The sequence below is a fragment of the Ictidomys tridecemlineatus genome, chromosome 8 (assembly GCF_052094955.1).
Source record: "Ictidomys tridecemlineatus isolate mIctTri1 chromosome 8, mIctTri1.hap1, whole genome shotgun sequence".
Lineage (NCBI taxonomy): Eukaryota > Metazoa > Chordata > Mammalia > Rodentia > Sciuridae > Ictidomys > Ictidomys tridecemlineatus.
Window position 1 is genome coordinate 94,491,040 of NC_135484.1, and position 18,463 is coordinate 94,509,502.

At 33.1% G+C, this 18,463-nt stretch overlaps 1 protein-coding gene across 17 annotated transcripts in view; it reads left to right on the forward strand.

Annotated features, from left to right (window-relative positions):
* Positions 1–18,463, forward strand: part of Khdrbs2 (KH RNA binding domain containing, signal transduction associated 2) — a 586,688-nt gene that overhangs the window by 536,699 nt on the left and 31,526 nt on the right. For 9 of the 17 annotated variants that reach the window (XR_013425076.1, XR_013425080.1, XR_013425064.1 and 6 more), the window contains 2 exons: positions 890–952; positions 16,626–16,734. The gene's annotated coding sequence lies outside the window, so the exon portion shown is untranslated. Of the gene's footprint in view, positions 1–202; positions 332–889; positions 953–16,625; positions 16,735–18,463 lie in introns of all 17 variants that reach the window. The other 8 variants (XR_013425079.1, XR_013425078.1, XR_013425069.1 and 5 more) reach the window with 4 other exon arrangements.

Sequence of the window (18,463 nt, forward strand, 5' to 3'; positions counted from 1 at the left end):
CTTCAACCTTTGAGTTTCCCCGCACATTAAATATCCCATCCAACATGTAAGCATTGCGTAGATTCACTTTATTGTTTTCACTCAAAGGAGTGCGTGGACTTCATTTGCGTAGTTGATAACAGTTTGTTTTGACAAACAAATCATCAGTGTCACTGGCCAGTTGTTGCTATTCAACCTCAAAAACTTTATTTGTAATTTTCAGTGCTAAATATCACCGCCCTTGAAGGCAGTTTAGAGGGCTGATATTTCTTTTGAGACTATCAGACTTGATGGCTGATGATTATTAAGGAAATATGTCGCAGGACTCAAAGGATGACTAAACGTTAAACAGGTAACACTAATAGTAACTCTGTAATTTTGCCTATGCAACAGTAATGTTAAATATTCTCAGTTATTAAGTTCCTGATAGTTAAAAAAGTAAACCTACAAAAACATAACAAATAGGTCTATAGGCTATTAAAACAACTAATTAACATTAACTAGAGGCACCAAAATTATTTTACAATATATAACCCTCAAGGTAATAAACAGAACTAAAATTAACAATAATAGTAATGCAACTCTTGCTAACTTCAAACGTAAGCTAAATTTTGATGGAAAACAAAAAAGAAAGCGAAAGACTTGATGGTAGGGATGAATGCCAAAACTGTTGATCTTTTCAATATAGTTTTTTTGTTTATGGTGGCTTTTTGTCGATGTGATTGGTTTACTTTTTTGCTGCTAACCAGCTTAGGCATATCGCTGTTCAGTTTTTGCAGCTGGAGTTGCATGCTAATAGTTTTATGAAGTGTGTGTTTGTCATCAATTAAAATTGTAAATATTTGCCTTTCACAAAATGCAGTTGAGTAATATTTAAGTTTTCTTTTTCTATTCTTTCTCACTCTTCCAGGTACCCACAAGCAAGGAACACATAATTGAATAGCAGATGTGATGGGCTAACAAGGATGTGGAGGTAAGCTAATATTTTTCTTTTTTGAAGTCCATAGTCTTTAGTAGCATGACAGCATAATGCAAATTGAAGGTTTAGCAGTGAGTTAAAACACCAAGTGCCACTTGTTGAAAGACTAGAAGAAGTTAGACTGCTGCCAAGGAACTGAGTTCTTTTTATCTTTGAACTAAAGATCTGATTTGGTTTTTACCTAGCAAGGCTTCCTGAGTTTATTCAAAACTCGTCAAATAAAATGTGAATTAGTGATTAATCTTTAGCCCTTTTCTTCACTATGAACTTACTGTCCTATATTGTGCCTCTCCTTAATCATACTAAAAGAGAATTAAAACTTTCACTCTGCAGACATAAAAGGAGGAAATCCCAACCATTGGGTAAGATAAAGGGAAGGGAAAAGGTGCCCCACGACTACATCCTGTCTGGAGAATCAACCAGAATATTTATGCATCATCCTTATTCCCACATTGGCCCCATGGGATTGATCAACACACTCCTTATTTTTCATCTGCCGTCCTATTTGATTTAGAAAACTGTTACTGAGTACCAAGCACTGTTGGAAATTGAGACTTGATTTATGTACATATGAGCTGAAAACTTCAACCAACCAATTTCCAGCTGAAAATGGTGCAAGGATAGTTCAGACATCCTCAGGCTGGCCTGATGCTAAGAGAACCAAAATGACCTGATGCAATGTTCAAAGCAAGGTTAAAAACTCCAGTTTTCTCCCTCTGGGTCTTTTGCTACAGAAATATCCATAATCCATGTCAGCCTTAAGGAAATGCTGAAGAGAGCTATGGGGAGCCTGGAGATTGGTAGTGATGGGGAAGGAAGGAGACTGAGGGAGCCATTAAGAGGAACTGGAATGAAAAGATTAATTTGCCCTGCTCAAGGATATGGAAGGGAGGTCTCCTGGGAAGGGAAAAGGCTGTCTTAATTCAGGGAGCTGGAAAAATTCAAGAAGCTTTTGATAGGAGAGTGGAAGGTCAGTGAGCATGGAGGTTCCCGTTCATGAGGTAAGCTGAGAAAGCACACCTGGAAAGGCAGGTTCAAGTCAGGTTCTGGTTAGACTGTCAAATTGTTCAGATTCTATGGGAGAAAAGTAATAGGAAGCTACTGGAGGTCTGCAATAAAGAATGAGAGCTATTCAGAGGCAAAGTGTCCCAAGCAGACAAGGTAAACCTCACATCTAGTCATTTTCATAATTACTATCCACCTCCTCATCTCAGCTTCAACTGAAGGTCCTCTATCTGCAGAATCAAAGATCAAAAGTTCCAGAGAGAGAAAACTTGAAATTTATTTATCAGTACTATGCTAAATCTAATTTGACTATTTAAAAAAAAGTTTCTGTTTTTGTAAAGCAAAGGGAGAAAGAATCTTTAGTTCAGGAATAATGCCTATTATATAGTCTCCTTTGTTCTCTTTAATCAATAGTTTTGATTTGGTAAAGTGAAAGAAAATTCCACCATAGTTTGTTATTCTTCTGACATATCAGTCCATATGTTTTTCATTGTTGTTCATTGTCATGATTTGATGGTTGCTGTGGGTATTGTGAACTTGTGGCTCTCTCACTGCTCCAAGATCTCTGCAGGCATAAATTCCTGGCAGGGTCATCACAGCAGAAGCACCAATGCTGAACAAGAGAAGAAAAAATTGTTTTTAAAGCTCAAAATATAAGGATTTTGAGTTTCAAAATCCTGATGGACTTTGGACATAAAGTTTGTATGTTTAAACAGTAGATTTTAAAGACTCCCATCTATCATATTTCATTCATTTGCAAAATAAATACTATCCAGGTTGAAAGGAGAGCTCAAGAGACAACAGTATCTAAGATATTAATGTAGCCTTGAATATGGGTCATAAAGCATGCCATTTATTCTATAAATAAACTCAGAGAGGTTTAGAAAACACGTCATGTGTCTCAATTGGATCCTGGAGAGGCAGAAAACCTCATAGAATTCTCCCAAACTACAGTGAGTCTTTAGACATAACTACAGAATTTTTCCCTGTCCTAGCTAGAGTATGCAGGAGATAGTCCCCCTTCTACACCCGCAGAAAGGCATCGAGGGTACAGTAACATGGACATGAACCAAAGCTAATTAAAATGCAGACACATCAAAGGGCACAGCAATATAGCCATATGCTTCCTGCCACTAACACTTGCAGAATATAAAATACATTCAGGAAGAAGACAGGTAGAAAAATAAGACCCTGAGTGGACAGAGAAACTCCTGACCTAAATTAGTCTGAATTAACTAAAATCATTTATATTTTCTGTGTTCTACTTTGATAATGGGGACTTGAGTTTGAAATGAAGCTGTGGTATAGAAAAAGTAAAATAATGTATATGTAGCAGAGTCATATGTAGAGCTTAGCTGAATCTTAAAAACATAAGGAAATGAATATTTGAGTTCCCCTGGCACTATGGAATGAGAATTTTCCTGAATGAAAATGGAAAATATTCAACAAGTGGTCCTAACAGGTCAACATGTGCACCGCCAAGAAGATACCTCCTCTTGTCCATATCAGAAAAGGATGCTGTGTTCCACTTGGATCCCATTATGACATCATGTCTACTCTCGTGAATTTGAAAGTGAAGTCTTCCAAAGATAGTAAACATTTTAATGTCTTAATGTCTGACACCTGGAGAGGCAGAAAACCTCATAGAAATATATATAATTATATAGAATTATACACACACATACACACACATATAATATATATATGTATATAATGTCTGACACTCACTTCATGCAAGTGATATAAATTTGCATGGCACATGAAAGCTTTTAAATCATGGTGTTCTATCTAAACGTATTTTGAAGTTTCTGTATGCATGCTTCACACATTCTTTCAGATAATGCTATAAGCCTTAGTCCCATGTAACCACTGGAAACTCACTAAACACCAAAGGTAGCTGGCATGGGCACTACACAAAGAACCTAGGTAGTATGTTTAGGTCTTATAGTATTTAGATAATTTTCACTTGGTTTATTATGGAACAAAGACCATTTGGCTTGATAACAATCAAAGCACTAACAGTTTTTAAATAAAGTCAGCAAAGAACGACATGTGTAAGATTCTCGGGAATTGCATAAAAGTAAATTATTTTTGTTCCTTTAATTGTTCATCTTAAAATATATAGTCTGGTGTTTAGAAACCCACATATGCCCTTCAGAAATGAAACCCTTTAACCATGGAATTCTCTATCTCTGTGTCTCTTGTTCAAGTAATATAGAAGTTTGTAGGAGTTAGTTCTTTCATTTTAAAGGGAGTACAGAACAGTGATCAGCAGGCTGAATGGGCACTATGAGGTGGCTCAGTACTCAGTTTCAAGTGTCTGCACGAAGGGACCTGCTACTGAAAAACTGTCTGTGTGCTGCTTAGCAGATTCCATGAGAAGGTTTAGTTTTTACTGAAAATAAATGCAGTAAAGGATTGGAAATATATAATTCTATATATTACAAAGTTGATTACACAATTTATGTTTGGCATGAAGGTATAGCTTTCACCATCATCATCATCATTATCATCATCATCACCGTGGTACCTTCTATTTTTGAGCATACATGCCAGGCAAGGTACTTAGAATTTTGACATAGAAGTACCTGTAATTCTTTAAGCAAGCACGCAGAGGAAATGAAGTTAACCTCATCCTACAAGAGGAAGCAATGTCACACTGCTAATGTGTAGCAAAGCTAACACTTAAAAGAAAGATACGCCACATATCTTCCAAATTGTATGGAGGTTCCCAACTTTGAGTAAATTTGTTTAAAAAAAAATGGAAATTCCAGGCCTTAAAACAATTTCTATTCTGTAGCAATTGAATGAATTTTCACTTAAAAATATTGATTAATTTTTAATCCTGAACTCCATCTTTACTTTGCTCTCTCTTCAAATTTGTTTTTCTTTCAAACTTTCTGATTCCATCATAAAAAATATAGATTAAAGTTTTCCACATTTGTCACAAAGCATGACTATGGTCTTTTGTAGAACGAATGAATTCATTTATAATCTAAATTCAATTTTGACTTTTTTTTCAAAAATATTCACATGATTAAATAAGCATAAAAGCAATTTCAGTCTTTGTTCTTCAATCCATAGATCAGAACTCTACTGTAAAGAATAAGGGTCAGTTTCAAGACAGAAAGCCATGCTGTCGTGTGTTGGGAACACGAGTGAAAGTACCAGCCAATGTTAAATATTTTTTTTAAAGAAACTATTTCCTGTTGCCCATATAATATGTAACATTAGTCTGGAAATTCTAGTTTCCTATTAAATACATGAGTTATAACAAAATAGCTTTTTATTTTGACCAACAGTTACCACCAGTCTTCCACATCCATCATGAAGATTAATTTCCCATTTTCTTTATGTAGAATATGTTAATTTGTACTCAAAAGATGATTTGCAGTGGGAGAGAATAGGTCACTAGACTTAAACGCCATTTTGTATCTCATTCTCTTATACTTGATTCTGAGCAGAATTGAGAGCAAGGTAGAAGTTGCCTGAACGTGAGCACACGCGCGCGCGCACACACACACACACACACAAATAATAGAATGAGCCACTTAAAACTTGACATCTAGTTGCTGAATGCTGATTTTAAGTTTCTGACCTACCATGTTTCATACTGTATGGTTGTATATCATGAATTATTTATTTCCAAGAAAAATTTGGAGACAGTTGGATCCTTTTCTTAAAACTTTTCTGGAGACAAATTCTCCACTAGACCCAGGTCTCCTGGCATGAGTTCTATTGGAAGGAATCGTCTGTCTACCTTATGCAGGTACACCATATTTCCTATCTTCTAACCTCATTGTCTGCCTCCATTGACACCAGGACATCTTTGAAGTTCTCTGATACTATCATGCCCATTCCCACTCCCCACTTCTTAGTAGCTCCTTCCATTTTCCCACTAGCACATGGGGAGATAAGAGGAGAAAGAGAAAAGCTGAATTGTTCTACTTGGGAGAAAGGTATATACAGATCCTTTGCTGATTTTTATTTATTTTCTTTCATAACTGAAATTTATTTTAACTGATAAAACATAAAAATCATGCATATTAATAAGATGTTATCTGATATTTTGACATATGTATACATTGTGTAATGTTTAAATCAGGTTAATTATCTATCTCCTCATTTATCATTTAATTATTGTGGAACATTCAAAATCCTTTCTTCTAGCATTTTGAAATGTACAATACATTATTGTTATCTATGGTTACCCTACCATGCAATAATAGCACACCGGAATTTGCTCCTGTCCAACTGCAAATTAGTACCTTTTATAATTTGGATGTTCAGTGTCCCAAAATATCTCCTGTTGATGCAGGAGGTGAAATTATTAGATTATGAGAGCTGTGACCTAATCAGTAGATTAATTCATTGGATGGGTTAATTACTTGGATGAATTACTGGGTGGTAACTGTAGGCAATTGGGGCCTGGCTGAGGAACTTGGTCACATGGAGGCTTTCTTGGGAATTACATATCATATCCCTGGCTATTTCCATTCTCATTTTACTCCCTGGCCACTCTGAGTTGAGTAGCTTTCACTCACCATGCCTTTCAAACATGATGTTCTGCCTCACTTCAGAGAAAAGGAGTTGGCTGACCATAGACTGAAACTCTGAGCCAAAGAAACCTTTTCCTCCTCTAAGTTGTTCTTGTTGGGTATTTTGATCATAGGATGCAAGGCTGATTAACACAGTACCTAATCAACCTTTCTCCATCACTCCTTACTTCTCTTCTTAGCCTCTGATAACTACCATTCTACTCTCAACATCTATGAGATCAACGTTTTTTAGATTCTCATATGAGTGAGGATCATTTGATAATTGTCATTCTGTGCTTTACTTATTTCACTTAACATAATGATCTTTAGTTCCATCCACATTGTTGCAAATTACAGGAGCTCATTCTTTTAATGGCTGAATAGTACTCCATTGTCTATATGTACCATATTTCCTTCATCAGCTGATGGGACACTTAAGTTATTTTCATTGTGAATAGTGCCACAGTGAACATGGGAGGGCAGATGTCTCTTTGAGATACTTGTTTTTTTTTTTTTCCATTCAGTATATACACTGTAACAGGATTTCTGGACCACATGGTAGTTTTATTTTTAGGTTTCTGAGTAATTTCCATAGTGTTTCCCATAATAACTGTAATAATTTAGACTTTTACAAAAGTATACAAGTGTTCCCTTTTCTGCATATCCTCTCCAACTCTTGTTGTCTTTAGACTTTTTGAGTATAGTCATTCCTACTGGTGTAAGATGATATCTCATTGTAGTTTTGATTTGCTTTTTCTTTATTATCAGTGATGTTGAACATTTTTTCACATAACTATTAGCCATTTGGGCAATAATTTTTGAAATCAATATTATCACATTCATCTGAAAAATTTCTCTGGATTCTTTCAATTACTTGATAGCTTCTAAGAAATTATGAGTTGGTTTAACTAATTAAAAACTCTTATTTATAGTGAGCAATCATTCAGGCACAAAAATTATTATCTTATAATAGGGAAGAATTGAAAGTAAATATGTTTTGGAGGGGTTCCATTTTTGTTTTCAGTTGTCTCCTTTTTTATGATTACAGAAATGGATGTGCATTGTAAAACTCAAAAGTCTCTCAGAGTTGATATATAGTTCCTTGGGTTTCCTCTTCTTCATTCCTTCATTTGATATTTATTTATGATTTTTATTTATTTTAAATAAATATTTTAAATGAAAACTTCTAATTTAACATTTATTTATTTATTTTAAATAAGATGCTGGCATGTAGATATATAATTTTCATGTTCAGAAGGGAGTTGATTTTTTGTTTCTTTGTGAACAAATAAGATTAAACCCACTTCTGTAAGGTTGATATGCATTTGTATTAATGCTGCATTAATAGACTATGAAAACAACCTACAGGACATGCTGTAGGGGGTAAGCAAAATTACTTTTAGAAACCTGACGAGTGGGCACACCTGTACTTGTAACAACTCAGGGGGCTGTGGCAGAAGAATCACAAGTCAGAGGGAAGGAGGGGCAAAAAATAAAAGGAATGGGTATAGAATTCAGTGGTATAGCACCCCTAGGTTCAATCCCGAGTACCCCCCCCCACACACACACACACAAAAACCTTTCAACTTATTTTCCTTGTCTGAAAATTTTAACTGTAAGGCATCTTCTTGGTATGTATCAAATGTGTAAATAAAAATTTAATACATAAAATATTCCTATTATCCACATAAATATGCAAATTAAGCATTTAAAATTGTCTTAATAGTTAATGTATAATTAGAACACAGTTGTAAAAAATATCATTATAGGGCTAGGGTTGTGGCTCAGTGGTAGAGCACTTGCCTAGCATGTGTGAGGCACTGGGTTCAATTCTCTGCCCCACATATAAATAAAGTCCATTGCAACTAAGAAAATAGTTTTTAAAATCATTATATTCATAAGCAACATATATTGAGAATATTTAATAACAGGAATTACATGTTTATACACAAAGATCTTATAGATATTGCTTATATTAAAACTGACCTAAAAGTGAAAGAGAGACTAATAATAATTTGGTACAACTTTTTAAATAATAATATAAAGAAAAAGACATTTATGATAACGGAGTGCATAATACATGTCACTCTATGAAGTGTTTAAAAAAGGGTACTTCATTTATTTTCTGTACAACACTATATATAATCTAGTTGATATTGGCTTAAAATATTGAGTCTTTCACAATATCCCTAATCTATAATCTTCATATATATTATGCCAGACTGTACATATTTGATTACATGGAAGGTATATATTATATTTTATGATATATATTATATCTTATAATATATTACATATTATACCTTATAATATGTTATATATACACATAAAATATATAATATATATTATGTGTACACACACACACACACACATATATATTTAGCCTTTGCAGGGTGTGGTAGTACAACCCTGTAATCCCAGTGGCTGGCGAGGCTGAGGAAGGAGAATCACAAGTTTAAAGCCAGCCTCAATAACATAGTAAGGCCCTAAGCAACCTAGCAAGAACTTGTCTCAAAATAAAAAATAAAAAGGGCTAGTGGTATGGTTTAGTGGCTAAGCTCCTGTGAGTCAATCACTGGTATCAAAAAAAAAATTAAAAATTTAGCCTTCACAGAGGTTGAGATATCCTAAATCAAATAATATAAAACTTCAATTAAAAATGAAAATAAAGTACAAAATTATATTTCTAGAGAAATAGTCATAATTACTTGCTCAATGAAAACATGCTTTATTATATTAATTATAAAAATAAGACAAGGTTTTCCATCAATTATCTGTTGTCCTATATGAAGATACACACTATTGAAATGTTATTCCTTATAATATTTAATAATAAGATACTAAAATGAAGGTGAACATGAGAAGTTTGAAAACATAGATTTGAAAAGAAAAATAATATAGCTAGAAGACTGATAAAGATCCATTAGAAGTGCTGAGATGTAACAGGTAGGTCACTGATAATAACCTCAAAGGAGTGAAATGTCATCAGATCTTCTAAAAATTCTTGTAAATCACTATTATGTACAACTTATCAATTAAAGCAATAACTTTAGAAATTTTAAAAAAATATGCTTTCCTGTTACAGCAAATATAGAATACCTCTACTATTGAATACATCTTGAACTTTTATTGTCAATGTCAGGACGACTCCTTCCTTCCTTCCTTCCTTCTTTCTTTCTTTCTTTTTCTTTTTTCCACTTGAAAGTTGTCTTCCTTTTTTTGTCCAGTTTGACCTTGAGCTCCTGGACTCAAGTGATCCTTCTGCCTCAGTTTTCTGAACATCTGGGACTACAGATGTGTGCCACCATACCCAGTTCAGAAAAATTATTTTCTTATACTATTGTATGTTTCTCTTTCATTTTTTTCTTTTTATTTTCTTCTCTTTTTAAAAAATAATTTGGACAATTTCTATGTGTCCAATGTTGAATTTTTAAAAGATTATACCAGCCTCTCATAGCATACGGTAATTAAAATTTATGTTTTTAGAAAATTAAAAATACTGCAATGACATACCTTTGGAATTATTCAGTGACATTAAAAAATGGGAGTACTAAATCTATTAATGCTAAGGGTATGCCAATGTAATCTTACCACAGTGCTCTAAAATCATATTGATGTTAGAAAGATGCTTATATTTTAAGAGTCATCTAGTTTGGTGTACTTTACACTGCAAGGAATAAAGTAGTTGTCTTGGAAGCATTAACTCTATGAAGAGTCTCAATAAGAAATCATTGTTCATTTGTTGCACTTTTATTAAGAAATATGTAACAGGGTATTATAAAGGTTAATTAGTAATAAGCAAAACTTGGTGATGAGTTCATTTGATTCCTCAGAAGTTAGAACTGTTAATTAAATTCTATCAGAATTTAACTCTAAGGTGTTTGTATAATTGAAGTAATATCCAAATGATGTATTGAGTCTACACTTTCTACTACTAATTTGACATTTCTAACTTATCACTTAAGGGAATGAGTGCAAATGACACTAGTGATGACAGCCTGTTACTAAATGAATAGGCTCAAAAGAAAGTGGCCTCATAACAATTTACAGCTAAAAATATATATAGTGGATGTCAAATAGTCTACTTAACTGTCACATAAGAGAGAAAATGGCATTAAGCAGAGCATCTTGGTTTGAAGGATGTCCAAGAAATATTTTGGGGTAAAAAACAGACTTTACGTTTCTGATAGAAGAAATTGGATCCCTTTAAGAAAAGGCTTAACATTTTAAGTCTGAACTAGTATATTGATCTAGGTTGATGGGAAGCATTTACCAAATATTACTAAATGAGGAAATATCTATCAATTTGCCTTCATTTTTTTCTAGTCTTATAATATTTCCTATGAACTGTCTATGATTTGTACAAATTATTATATTGATGTGCATGTGAAATGTTAACATACTATGATATTTCATTTACAAATATATATATACATAAATATATGTCTTAATACTTTAAAAATAATTTTGTATTTAATGATCACAACAACTCTATGATAAAGTGGGATAAATTTTCTTATCCTAATTTTAAAGGTAAGAAAACAAGATCTTTCAATATTAAGAGGTTTACCCAAAATAATTACATGAATTCTACATGTTGGGCTTGGGCTGAAATATATCCTCTCAAAGTAATTAACTTTCTCATTGCAGTAAATGATAGTGTCTGATTGTAGAAGAGAGAATAATTGAGGTTGAATGAGAGGCAAAATTCTTCATGGATAGTAATTACTATGCATCTCTTAATAAAGCACTTTCCAAAGTTAACAAAAAGTATTGAGATTTTTTCCTAGATATATAAACATTTACTCACAACCTTAATAATTTTGATATTTACATGTCGTACTACAGAGGCATGCCTTAATAATGAAAAACTTAAAAATTATCATTCATGTTAAATATACCTGAATTTACTCAAAACCAAGGGCCTACCAATTACAAAAGTGTAGACTGAATTTATATATATATATATATATATATCAATTTTTTTCTGATTCTAGCTAGGAGAGAATAAATTGAAATTAATCAAAAGAGTAAAATGATATGTAATAAATAAAGAAAAACCTTCTAATTTTTATCTAAAATATATAAAAATTATGACTCCATTTCTCTAGCATCTTCAATTACAAGAACTTTGAAAGAACGAAAATTGGGCTTTTATTCACCACTAAATAAGAATTAGCATACATTTGCCATTATTTTTTATGTTTGTATTAGTCCTTCCATCTTAAAAAGAAAAAACACTTTATGACTACTAGGTAACTGATATCCTTAAATGCCCTATGAGTTTCAAAGTCCGATTTGACTTGGTTGATAAAGAAAAACAAAAACTTCACAATAATTTCCTAATTTTAAACCAAGAACTCTGTTTTTGAGGAAGGGATCTCAGAAGATCTAAATTAAGCAGATGAGCAGTTAAACTTAATTTACTAAGCAATTTCATTTATCTGTCCAGAGACTTAGGCATCTTCCATAAGACAACAGTGATCTGTGAGGATTATGCTCTTTGGTCCAATTTGTCTCTGTCCACATTATTTTAGTGCTGAAGTGTATTGCAAGGATTCAGAAATACCTATTTGTCACAACCCTGAAGAAATACATGGCAAATCAATACACTTTTTACAATTAATCTGCTGAATTACACTATGTGGAATACATATCTCCTTTTCCAATAAAAAAGTAGCATATATGAGAGGTTTAGGCCCGGTGTTTCCAGGTCAGCGCTCATTCCTGAGTTTGACAGGATTTCTTGAACTTTTACTCCTATGGTCAGATAGCTAACTGAGCTATGCACTTCAGGTAGGGTGTGCTCAGAGCCCTACTGAATACTGCTTAACTGCAGAGAACAGGAAATGCATTTTTGTGATACTTCAGTTGCAAATGGTGAAAGGAATATGTGTATTTGGTGATGAGAGCCTCCTCACCACCAACCACATCCCCAAATGCCAGGGAAGAAAGGATCTATAAGATGGTATAAATGAAAGTTGATTTTTAAATAGATCTGCAATATCCATAACAAATAAGAATAATGTTTTACATCATATAGCGTGGTTTTAATGTATGTATTTTCTTATAAAAACAAGGAATTTTATAATGCTATGTGGCAAATACTTAATTAGACATTATTTCCTTCTCTACTGAGGCTGGATTTGCTTTTAGAAATATTAAGATATATTATAAATGTTTTATGTTTTGTGTACCATTATTATATAATTAGACTTCAAATGCTTTATTTATTATGTAATTAGACTTTGTTTTATTGGAAAACTATATTTTAATTCTTAAAATAACCCTGTGTGATGATATTAATGTGTTGCAGCTGTATTCAGTCAATTTTATATATTTATCAAGTAGTAGAAGTGACACATACTTCAGTTTCAAAGCCATTTGTATGCAGAACTAATAGTTTTATTCTGAATAAGATCATAGACAACATCAAAATATAGTTATTCAACTTACCAGCTAGGGGTTCCTAAGTACAGTATTATTCATTTTTAATTTCCTTCAATATACAAAGAGACTAGAAAACAATTTGAGAACAGAAATTTTAGGACCAGATACAGTCTGTTAATTTGTCAATGACTATTATTATGATGTAATCAAAGTTCAAACTCAAATTCTTGGAGTTAAAAAAGTCTATGAAAACCTTTGACATTAGAAGTATAAACAAAGTAAAACCCTACTTATAACGCATAAACATAATACATAAAATATTGATTTATAATATTTCTAATGCTAGCTATACTTCTTCCTCCAAAAATATTCAGATATTATCAGAACATAACTAAATGAATAAATTACTTATTTTAGACTTTATGGAACATTATTTATATAAATTTTCTATTTTTCCATATGATATATTTACCCCACCTCCAATTTTATTACTTAAGCTCTTTTCAATTTTTAATTTTTCCTTCTTTGAAATAAGAAAGTATAGACATAAAATATTACCTACTAACCTAGTTATATATTCATCTGGGGTAACATACTATATTGAAGTTTACTTGAAAGTAAAATTGAGAATTTATTATTTAATTCCTAATCAATTTATCAATGAAATGCCCAGTGAACACATTCAAATATTTTTAAATTTATTTTTATTTTTTATTAGTTACACATGACAGTACAATGATCTTGACATTTCATACATTTGAATCAAATGGGGTATCATTTCTCATTTTTCTGATTCTACAGGTTGCAGAATCACATTGGTCATACAGTCACGTATATATACATAGCAATAATAATGTCTATTTTATTCTGCTGCCCTTCCTATCCCCTCTTTCCCTCCCCTCCCCTCCCATCACTTCTCTCTATCCAATCTAATGTGACATACTTCTTTTTTTTCTCCTCACAACATCATACATGTATTCTGTATAACATTGAGGATCTCCTTCCATCTTCCGTGCAATTCCCCTACTCCCTCCTTTTCCCTCCCACCTCTCTTCCCTATTTAGTGATAATCTTCTTTTCATGCTCTTCCTCCCTATCCTATTTTGAGTCACCCCCCCCTTATATCAGAGAAGACATTCAGCATTTGTTTTTTAGGGATTGGCTAACTTCACTTAGCATAATCTGCTCTAATGCCATCCATTTCCCTGCAAATGCCATGATCTTGTTATTTTTTAGTGCTGAGTAATATTCCATTGTGTATAAATGCCACATTTTTTCCATTCATCTATTGAAGGGCATCTAGGTTGGTTCCACAGTCTAGCTATTATGAATTGTGCTGCTATAAACATTGATGTGGCTGTGTCCCTGTAGTATGCCATTTTTAGGTCCTTTGTGTATAGTCCAAGAAGAGGAATAGCTGGGTCAACTGGTTGTTCCATTCCCAGCTTTCCAAGGAATCTCCATACTCCTTTCCAAATTGGCTGTACCAATTTGCAGTCCCACCAGCAGTGCATGAGTGTACCTTTATCCCTGCATCCTCACCAGCACTTGTTGTTGTTTGACTTCATAATAGCTGCCATTCTTACTGGAGTGAGATAGTATCTTAGAGTAGTTTTAATTTGCATTTCTCTGATTGCTAGAGATGGTGAGCATTTTTTCTTGTATTTGTTGATTGGTTGTATATCCTCTTCTGAGAAGTGTCTGTTCAGGTCCTTGGCCAATTTGTTGACTGGGTTATTTGATTTTTTTGTTGTTTAACTTTTTGAGTTCTTTGTATATTCTAGAGATTAGAGCTCTATCTGAAGTGTGAAGGGTAAAAATTTGTTCCCAGGATGTAGGCTCCCTATTTACCTCACATATTATTTCTCTTGCTGAGAAAAAAACTTTTTAATTTCAAATCTTTATGTCACTTTTTAGTTGCTCAACAGCTTGAAATCTATAGTAGATATGAATTACAATATGAATTATTACCTAAAAATATGTAGAATTAGAAATAGTATATCCAATGTAGTTATAATATTGAATTTATTTGTGATATATAATTTAAACTACCATAAAAGTCAGTCAGTTCCTCAAATAAAATGTGCTGCAACACTATAGAGCCACCTTTATTTATTACAAATAATAAAACTAGCACTAATCAGATTCAAATCAATTCACCTGCATATTTTTTTGTGTGTGTCTGTGAAACAGTGTTTAAGAAATGTAAAATGAGCTAAAAAATGAAAGGCTCCTTGCTTCATGATCAAAAGCAGTCAGCTTTAAACTTCGACCAGCCAGGAAGATGATAAGTTTGTCATTTTTCAATTGTGTTCTTAGTCAGGAATGTTTGACATCTCTTAAATTTGCATCTCATTTGTCCCTGTTTATGAACCTTACGTTGATACGTTAAGACGCAGGACAGCCAAGGTGCCATTTTAAAAATATACATATTACACTATTTGCAAATACCATGCCCGGTGTGAAAAGATTTTCAGTTTCAAAAGAAAAGAAAGTGTACTCTCTTTTCTTCATACTTCTGTTTCTCTCTCCTGTGTGTGATGACATTCAATTAACTTGGAACAATAAGGGACATTAATTAACTGGCCTAATGTAAGAGACATCAGGGCTCCTATATTAGATTGAATAAACATGGATGAATATAATATTACTACAGCTAAATAAATACAAAAACCAGAAATCATTTTTCTCATATATTAAAGAATGGTAATATTTCAATGAAAAAATATACTCAGTAGTTTTACAAAACTTCAATCAAAGATAGTTCACTTTTGAATTCATCTGACCTAGTCATTTCTATTATAATCCTGTTTTGATCTTCAACATCAAGCAGCAAGGCTCTAGTTACATACATCATTTTCTTCAAATGTTTGTTTTATTGTATTCCCATTGGAGAATAATATTTTTTAATATTGATGTTAGCTCCATATTCCCAAGCTGATTGTATGAGATATTATAAGAAACCGGGGAATTTTTACTAATAGGTGAGTTCCCATTAAACATAATTCTCAAGTGACTTGTTAGAGTTTATTTGTCAAATAATTCAGGGTATAAAAGTAGCACATATACATTAATTGAACCACCATTAAGCAGTATGATTGTTTGTTTTTGGTTGATAGAGGACATAAAGCTTCGTACCCTGTGGTGGAAAACAATTAGGTCCTCTGATGCACATGCTGTTAAATATACTAGTACCAGACTTATATCAGTTTCACTTTCCAAAATAGCAATCAGTTCTTCCCAGTCTCAGGAAGCTGTATTTTCACTATGTGTCTTAGCTGCTTATGAATATTGTCCTGAGCCTCATGCCTTATGCTAACTGTCATGACTAATGATTGGCATTATCTTTATTCAGTCTCATCAAAAACTTCCTCAGGAAAGATTTATTGTATCTAGAATGCTATTTAAACTATTTTCAAAAAACACAGAATATTAAAAGTATTTAAATACAAAAGGCGCGATGGATAATTTATTTTGTTTTGAATATGTCTGACAAGTGCTACTATTGTTAAATTTGCCATGAAGTGGTTTGACATTTAGAGATGACTATATGTGTGATTGCATAATGCTTTAAACTTGTTCTGCTCATCTGAGGTTATAAGTGAAGATGTATGACAGAAAACTCAAAAGCTGGAATAAATCTAACACTGGTTATTTGGGGGTTTAATATTTTTTAACAGCGAGTTGAGTCACTTCATCCATTTGTGATTTCATTTATGAACTCTGCTTACAAGACAGGTATAGAAAACTTCATTAGGAGCCTAAACAGAAATGCTTAAGTGGATGAAGCAGCTCTTTGCATCAGATGGAAACTAAGCGGGATATTAAATTAATGTCAAACAAGTGAGAAACTCTTTTGCTTTTCTTTTACATTGTAGCAATTTAGCAGTAATGTACTGATTCTCATATATACATGATTCTTGTGTCTAATGTCACCAGAATTTAAGGCCATAAAGGAAATCCCAAACAAAAATCAACCAATAAGGAAATATATTTTGCTGAAAGAATGGGGTAAATGTCCAAACTATTTCTGATGATAAGAAGAGTGAGGACCAAAAGTTCATGGGAAGAAGAAAGATCAGGCACCATGCATGATGTATCTTTATAGAGCCTTTACAGAGCTATTGTAGTCATCTTTCCACGTTTTGCCTTTTGTAATAGAGGAGAGTTCAGTTTTGTAGAAGAGGGCTGGTATATTTGGGGCATCCAATAAATGTTTGTGAAACAACCAGAGCTGAAATGGAACACAGTGGAGCAGAACATGGTACCACAGAACCATGAATATTCATTCCCTCCTGAAATTCTAATTTGTTTTGCAACAAAAGAAGATATAAATGTATGGCTAAACAGATGGTCAGTGACGTTGATGATTCAAAGGGGATGTTTCTATTTTCTTCTTTCTGTGCCCTTGTATTAAAAAATAACATCTAAAGAATACAGGTAAGGGGGTATATATTTGTTTAATGAGACAAGAAATTGTGTAAGATATTTCAGAAAATTTTTCCTAAAGTCCTTAAATTTTTCTGAACATTAAATTGCAATTCCCAGGATCAAACCTTCAGAAAAAACTTAGGAAAGATTTGAGATAAGTGAAAATAGGTTATAAATAATGTAAAAACACCATCCCTTCTTCTATTTTATGTCTGAGAAGTTTGGAAGAAGTCAGCACCTTACTTTTGTGCTCACCTTGAGTCTGACCCAGATTTAACATCTTTCCAGACTCTTTCCAAGGAGGATTATTCTGTACAATATTGTACTTTGTTAGGAATTTGCCAGAAAATACATTGTCGATTCAGTGACCATGAGTCTGGTTTATGCCCATTATTCCAGTGTTATTGCTATGGCTACCTCTCACTTTCAGAAATGTTTAAGTATGGATAACAAATTATGGTAGTCTTATCTAATAATAATAATGAAAAATTAATAATAAATCTTTATTGGACACTTGCTATATGTGAGAGATTTGGAAATGCTTTCAAGGAACAATGAATTCTTCACAACTCAGTAAGGCACATATTTTATTGTCCCCACTTTGAGGTTGAGTCAGAGAGGTTAAACAGCATGACCTGTTCTCAAAGTGGGCAAACCTGGATCCGGAAGTCTGATGTATCATAACTGGACACAGTATGGTGTGCTGTCTTCCCTATTTGCTGATTGGTGTAATTAACTTCATTCTACTTAATGTATTTAAGAATTACTACTAGTTCCAATTTGTTACTCTTCCTAGATTTTAGAACTTGATAAGGACTATGCTTTTTAAGATGCAAGAAAAAAGCACCAAACTGAAACTGTAATCCAACTGGTTGATTGATTTACTGAGGGACTAGTTTATGCCAGACACTGTACTTGGGATTTGCCCTGTGTAATACCACTGATGCTTAAAATAGCTCTGCAAGGCAGAATGTGTGAAGCCCATAAGGATGTATGAATTGTTTTAGCTTTAGCTCTAAATTGGCTCATAGGTTAAAAACAAAGATTGGGGGATGAAACCGTGTCAGCAGGCCTCTCCAGCTCTGATCATTCTATGCCTACATAGCTCTAGATGTAACTTGAGTATAAAGATTTAAGACAC